Source organism: Aplysia californica, unplaced genomic scaffold (assembly GCF_000002075.1).
Source record: "Aplysia californica isolate F4 #8 unplaced genomic scaffold, AplCal3.0 scaffold01179, whole genome shotgun sequence".
In the NCBI taxonomy this organism is placed as follows: domain Eukaryota; kingdom Metazoa; phylum Mollusca; class Gastropoda; order Aplysiida; family Aplysiidae; genus Aplysia; species Aplysia californica.
The window spans coordinates 81,937-89,478 of NW_004798449.1; positions in this window are offsets into that span (position 1 = coordinate 81,937).

The following is a 7,542-nucleotide window of genomic DNA, read 5'->3' on the forward strand; positions in this document are numbered from 1 at the left end:
GCCCCCCCCCCCTCCCACCCCCCAAAACGACCATCCTCTCCGCTTCCATACTATGATGTATACCACTAACCCACAAACAGAATGACATAGCCAGTGAGAGCTAACACACTGCAGAGTCCACATACAGCTGCTGTTGTCGACGAGCGAGAAGAACTAGCATGAGAGCGCCAGCAGTTGGCGTGCAGCATTGGGGGTCTTCCCTCTAGACTCCAGAAGTCGCCAGAGCAATTTTCGTCCACTTCCAGACTTACGTTCGACAACTGCACACAGACTTCAGGTTTGTCCTTCGCTGCGGAAGCTAGAAGGACCGTGCCAAGAGTCATGAAAGGACGCTTCTTAGCAAGGTGTTCCATGTCCTCTGGAGGAGGTAGTTCATGCTCCAGGACCTCTCTCGATAGTTCTCTCAGTGAAACTGTCCTGTGACTGTGGTAGCCCAGGATGAAATCACCGATGCCGGACACGTCGAGGTAGTCTCTCGCCAGGCTGGTCAGTCGAAGGTCCATGGTGAATGTGAAGTTGTTTCTGAATTGTAAAAGATCAACTTTCACAACAAGCTCGAACCTGGAATAGAAAATACACCTTACGTAACCAACCAAGTCGCTAACCTCTACCTGAGTGAGCGGTATAGAGAAAGAATGAACAGATATCTTGACGAATGTGGTGTAGAGACATTGTCCATTCATGAGTTGACCGCCCTCGTAACAACCGTAGTGCTCACAAGACGAGCTCTTGGACATGTTGCATTGCATCATGAGACGCTTTACTTTACCTTTCTCTGTAGATATGAGAACGTTTGGGACTTTTTTTTCCAATCGGAATAAAATGGAAAACAATTCTACGTCAGTATATCCGCTTGAAGTTGGATTGAAGCAGCGGTGCCGGGAGAACGGACATCGGGTTCACGTATAGAATAGGGTGCCCCATTTCTTAAGTGGTCCAGCAATTGCTCGGCATTTTTAAAAAAAGGACTAAACGACCGACTTAATTGTACCGTCCAAAACACGGGCATGGACCTGGTCGTGGCAAAACAAAGATACGTCTCATAAGTGTTGTACACTACTCCAGTACTGGTGTCCACCACTGGCACTGGTAGAAGAATTCCGAGGGTGGAGTTTTCATTTGTCTTTGTGCTAATGTTTGGACACCCAGTAACAACATGAAGGTTTAACCCTAATATACATTCGGATTTAGCGTTCAGCAGCTCGGCCTGCAGCATTCTTCTTCCTTGACGCTGGTTTCGTGGGCATGCCCACCAAAAATCGGAACAACAAGTTTTGTATACCATGCACAGCTCCTGGCAACTACATTCTCCGTTTGACGAAAATGTCGTTTCTCCACATGTAAAATATCTGCATGTATGTGCTGGTATACTATTGTCACTTATGTTTCCCAATGTGTCCTTGAGTACGATGTCATTATTAGAGATGTCATTTACTTTTGAGCCAGGACCACTTTCAGTTGATAACGTCGAGGTAACTCCGTGAGCCGTCGTGTCGTCAGATGTCGAGGGCAGACTTGTTGAAGGGGTTGTAAAGTCGGTGGTGGTCGGTGTTGTGGTATAATCATCTGTAATCAAAGAACGCGACGGACCTGACAGCATCGGTTGAGATCCGAGAAAGCACGTAGTTGTAGCAATGTTTGACACAAAAATGTAAGTGTAGATAAAAACTCTTCGCAAACCCGAGTCTGACGAACAATGGAGAATCCAAATAAACATGGCTGTTGTAAGGTTTATTCTAAGGTAAAAATTTGCAAGGAAATTTGTCTGAAAAAAAAGTTGTAGGGTATTTCGCAATCACACAGATCTACTCCCTTATTCATTCACCACTCTTATCTAAAAGAAATGTTCTTTGATTCACCACAAGCAAATTATGACTCTTTTAGCCCAGACTAGTTGTGTACTGGCTTTGTTTCAAACACTAAGTGAATGACACAAGAGGACAATATATTCTTGCCTCGTCGCAAAAAGAGGCGTGCTTTTCTTTGTTTTGTTTTCAGAACAGGTACTGACACCGAGCCAGCTTGAGGCATCTTCTACCATTGCCCAGTCTGATCAGATATCCCTCCTCTGCCTCCTTTCTATACTTCAAGCCTCGTTAGAGCGACTAATTACAAAACTTTCAATTATTTTTTTTAAAGAACCAATTTTCTCTTTTTTCATTTAAATGAGATGTGGTTTCAGTGACGTGGCTGCAGGGCATTGTAACAGTTAATTTTCATATGTGTGGCATCGTGGTGGAATCAAGCGCACGTCAGTTTTTTGGTATTTGGAGTTATTGGTATCATCTTAAAGCGTGTTCATTTGCCTTGCTTTCAATGAAAGAAATACCCATTTGTCTTGGATACAAGTCGAGATATTTGCGATTGAAGGAGGTAGGGGTTGTTTAGTTTTAGAGGTAAGATTGGGGAGAAAATGGCCGCCAAAGATTGGTTATTACTTTAGAATCTGAGTAAGTCGAAACAGAAAAATTACTTATTTTGTGCCTTTAATCAACGTTTTTTTTCAGTAAATGTTCACCCAGAAATGTGTTCTCAGATGGACATAAAACGCGTTGAGTCAAAAAAAATTAAAATTGGGTAATGTTGCCAAACCGTCGGAAAAAATGCCAGATTCTTCAATTTCACTATTTTGACGAGCGCCTGATTTCAACAGGCTGCCTCACATACACCCCATTCCATTAGTGCTTTGAGCTCTTTCTGAGCCAAAGTACAGTATAAAAATCGATATGTAACGACCTTAGAGTTATAAAGCTCTCTCTGACATGTTTTGCCATTTTGAGTAACTAAGACTATGAGGGCAGAAAACAATAAATGTTCTATCTGCTCTGCCAAAGTCGTAAGATTACTCTTTGTCGTTATCAAGGCATTCAGAGAATTTCATTCGAAAAAGTTTGACATTTTGTGAAACTTTACTTTTTTTTACGTCAAATTTCTCAAAAACTAGTCGCTGTGCAGATATAATTTTGTAATTCGTGGGTACCGATGAGTGTCGTGAGGCGATGGAAAAGGCTTTCATAAATTGGGCATAATTTATGAAGTTATTAATATCATCTTGAAGTTTTTAAAGTTGTTCTGCTTTTGAGAAAAAGAAAATGCCCATCTATCTTGAACAAAAGTAGGGACATTTATAACCGAAGGAGGTGGAAGTCGCCCGGTGTCAGAGGTAAAATTAGAGAGAAAATGGCGGCCAAGATTGGATGACTTCCAAAGCTTGAGAGCAGTGGCGAAGAGTCTATATAATCAAATAATCACTGCTTCCCGTCCTAATTTTGAAATATCGTTGTTCCATATTCACTCATAGACGTACACCTCATAAATTAAATGTAAAAAGATGCTCATAATCACCAATAAACAGTATGCCTAACATTCAAAACCGTTTCATTGTCCCAGCAATAGCCTGTTCATCCCTATCGGGCCACTCCTTAAGCAGTGGCAAACGTTGGAGGGCACATGTTGCACAACACTCAAAGCTGTTTCATTACCACATATACCCTGTTCACCTCTTTCAAGCCACAGTTATAAGCAGTCACAAGCACTGATTATGTAAACTAACTATTATACTGGTCGAGTCTACCTCACAAATGTGGGGGGAACTAACTGCTAATAATATCTTGACTGCTGCGAGTGCTTGTTTTTTCCCCCTCGACTTTTTACCGTCCTACAATCAGATCGTGACCTCGATTATGACACCAGCTCCTGGCTTGCGAAATGCTTGACAAAAACAGACAAAAGTGAAATAAAAAATTAATAATTGTCATGTTGTACCAAAGAGTTTAGACTCACCGGTATTACATGCAGAATTGACATGTCTGCTTCTTTGCTTTGTGTTTGTGAATTCACATCTAAAATACATTTAATGTTTGTTGGAAGAAATATTTAATGAGATGGTTTCCCGATTATTTGAGCGGTTGAACATACATCATGAATTCAGGATTTGTTTTCATTCCCAACTCGGTGTTGCCACCTCGAGTAAGATTCTTGTGTGATGTCTCCAGGCCCTATCTGGTCCCATCTCTCTTTGAATACCCGATCAAAACAAGTCAGCCTTTGCTCCTGCTTGAGAGTCCTTGGATACTGAAAATTTACAGAAATGTATTTTATGTAGACATAAAAGGTGGTGAGGTGGCAGCAACAAAAATAATGAATAAATAAGAAAAATTGCCCAACGGTGGGAACATATCGGCTTCTTCGATTTCAGTATTTTAACGAGCGTCTAATTTCACCACGATGTCACACACAATAGTATGATATTATCTCCCCTAACAAATGGAATTTTCCGTCCTGCCGATTCGATCTGTCACTGGAAACAAGAAAAAAGATACCGAGTGAAAAGTTACGTCGAGCAAATCCTATTATATGGATGCCAAGAAAGGACAACCAATAGACAGATGGAAAGAACAATAGAGGAGACAGTGTTGTGGTTCATAAGACGTGTGCTGCGTATCTCATAGGGTACGAGAAAACTGCGCCAAAAATGTAATCCTATTGAAGTAGACTTAAAAGAAGGTTCATATGAGGTGTTGGAAGACTGAGCCAAATTTAAGTATCGGTTTTATCATTTTCGGTAATCAATTGTCACTCTTCCGTTCGCCACTTATCGAGACTGTGTCCTAGCCGTCACATCACGGAATAATAAACAGTCTTGATACGTTTTGCCCCCTGCTCACAACGGGGAGGTGGAAGTCGGATTTCAGAGCAGGATGATGTCTGTATTGTTTAATGGCTCATGTGACATCTGCTAAAATCATGCTGAAAGGGCTAAAACAGCCTAACGGAATGCTTGTTGAGTGATGCAAATCTAAAATAAAAATAATTTTCTACTTGGCTACATGGTGCGGTTTTTTGGGGTTTTTTTTAATAGAAAAAAGTCCTCCCGAGCTGGAGACCCTTTGTTGCTGCCCTAAACGCCAGATGGCGTAATAGATAGTAAGTAAGTAAGTAGTACTTTTAGCAAAAAATCATCATACATTATTATTTTTAGATCAGTGTTTGCTGAGATGTATGCACAAAAAAATCTACAGAAAAAAAAGTATTTCCATGAAAAATAAGTGCAAATTAATTACGAAAGGTATGTCAACAAAATCCAATATGGCCATGGAAATAAAACTTTTTCTCAAATTTGATTGCAGATTTTAAGACGCTTTACTATGTTTGTTATGTGTGTGATGGTAACATTTTATCCACAAATAAGCGAGATAGCCTTCACTATTTGGGGGGGGGTGTGTGCAATTTTTCTGTTTTGTGGTTGTTCATTTCAAGCCTTTGTTTAAAAAAAAACAAACAGCGCATCTCGCACTCACATGCTTATTATTACACCTCTCTTGTCTCGCGGATAGGGTTCTTTGACTCATATAATAATAACAATAACAATAACAATAACGCTGGCACTAGACTAATAATAATAATAATGATAATAATGAATAATAAATAAAAATGATAATAATAATAATAATAATAATGATGATGATAATAATACTATAATAATAATAATGATGATGATAAGGATTATAATTATTTTTAAAAAATTGATATGTGAGTTACGCGCGTTAAAGATACCTTGGTGGTCCTCCTGAAATCGATAAGAGTAGGCCTCGGTTGCCACGGGGCAAAATTCAGAATCAATTCCTACCTGACCTGAAAATACTATACTCAGTATAAAATCATATCGTGGAATACTTTCGAAATCGGAATCGCATGGCTGCCAGAAGTGCCGGATTAACCATTAGGCAAATAAGGCAATTGCCTTGGGGCCACTCAAAAAAATAGGCCACAAATAGGCCAGAGACAGGGTACAACAAGGCCACATTTTTCGGGGGTTTTCCCCCCGTTTTGACCAGGTCGCAGCAAGGCCAGTAAGAAAGGCCACAAATAGAATAGCCCTAAGCTAACCGAAGCCAGAGTCTGGGTTTTTAGTCCCAAGCCTAGTTCAGAAAGTGCTGTGACATTTTGTTTGGCCTCTCTCTAGGCCATATTTTTTGTCTAAAATTTAAATGAATCATCAGCTCTGGATTCCAAATCAAGCACCTTTGGCCTCTAAAGCCACCAGATACCTGGCAACCCAGATAGATAACAGTTCCAAAGTTATGGCCTTGCTGGAGTCAAAAGCCCGTAGATTCTATTCCAGATGTTATGCATTCTGATCAGTTAACCATTGTTTTACGCTATGTCAATATGGCAGATCACCAGCCCGAGGAGTCCTTTTTGACATTCATCAACATCTCCAGCCACACAGGACAGAATCTTGCAGATACGTTGCTCCAATACCTAAAGGAGCAAGGCATCGACTTTGAGAATCGTCGTGGCCAGACATACGACAATGCCAGTAACATGTCTGGTAAATACACTGGAATGCAGAAAATTGTGAAAAATAAAAACAATCTTGTGGATTATATTCCGTGTGCAGGCCACTCTCTAAATTTAGTTGGTCAATCAACTGTAGATTGCTGTGTGGAAGCTGCGTCTTTCTTTCAGTTCCTGCAGCGCTTGTATTCATTTTTTTTGTTGCATCAACACATTGTTGGAATATTTTATTACGACACTTTGAGGAAAATCCTGAATGTCTTGTCCCAAAACACCCATCGGATACGCTGTGGTCTGCCCGGGCTGATACGACAGAAGCAGTCTTCAGGGGCTACAAACAATTCCAAAGGGCTCTACAAGAGATTGCAGAAGATATTTACCAGAATGGTCTCACGAAGCACGAAGCTGGCGCACTTGCAAGTTATATGGACACCATTGAAGTTGCTTTCATGTGTGAACTTTGGAATGACATTTTACATCGTTTCAATTGCTGCAGTAGACTGATATATAGATGAGTGTTCAGGAAAGTTTGAAAATTACATGTCAAGGCAAGTGACCGATGTGGAAGCAGCATATATAAATCAGACAGTCAAAGAGCACGTGTACACAGGAAAACAGTAGATGATGGAGATGCCACAAGTGTGATGGATGAAATGTAGAGTCAGGAGAAATTCAAAGGGAATACATTCTTGGTTATCATGGACCAACTGAAAAGTGCCCTATGCATCAGCACTTGTTAATGTATATCCACATTACCTTTCTCCTAACTTTCCAATGGAATTTAAACACTGCCTATGTTGGGTGAAAGAGCAAGTACATTCAGATAAAACAACTGGAAGCGCTCAGAGCATTTTCAAACTCTTGCATACCACTGGTGTCCAGACAGCGAGATAGCATTGCGGATGTACCTGTCTCTACTGTCAACTAACTGCACTGGCGAACGTTCATTTTCGCAATCGAAACGCATTAAAGACGTTAAGCGTTCAACCATGTGTCAACAGAAGCTAAGGATGCTAGCACTTCTTTCAACTGAAAGCGATTTACTGCACAACGTCGACATTAACAAAATCGTTGATGAATTCGCTGTTGCAAAAACACGCAAAGTGGCTATCTAGTAAGAAAAAATAATGCATAATTTTATTGTTGTGAGATCTTAGTTACATTATCTTACTGGTAAGCTGTCCATATTCCATACTGTCATACTTTGGACTGGCTGACAAACAGACACGCGCACAGACAGAC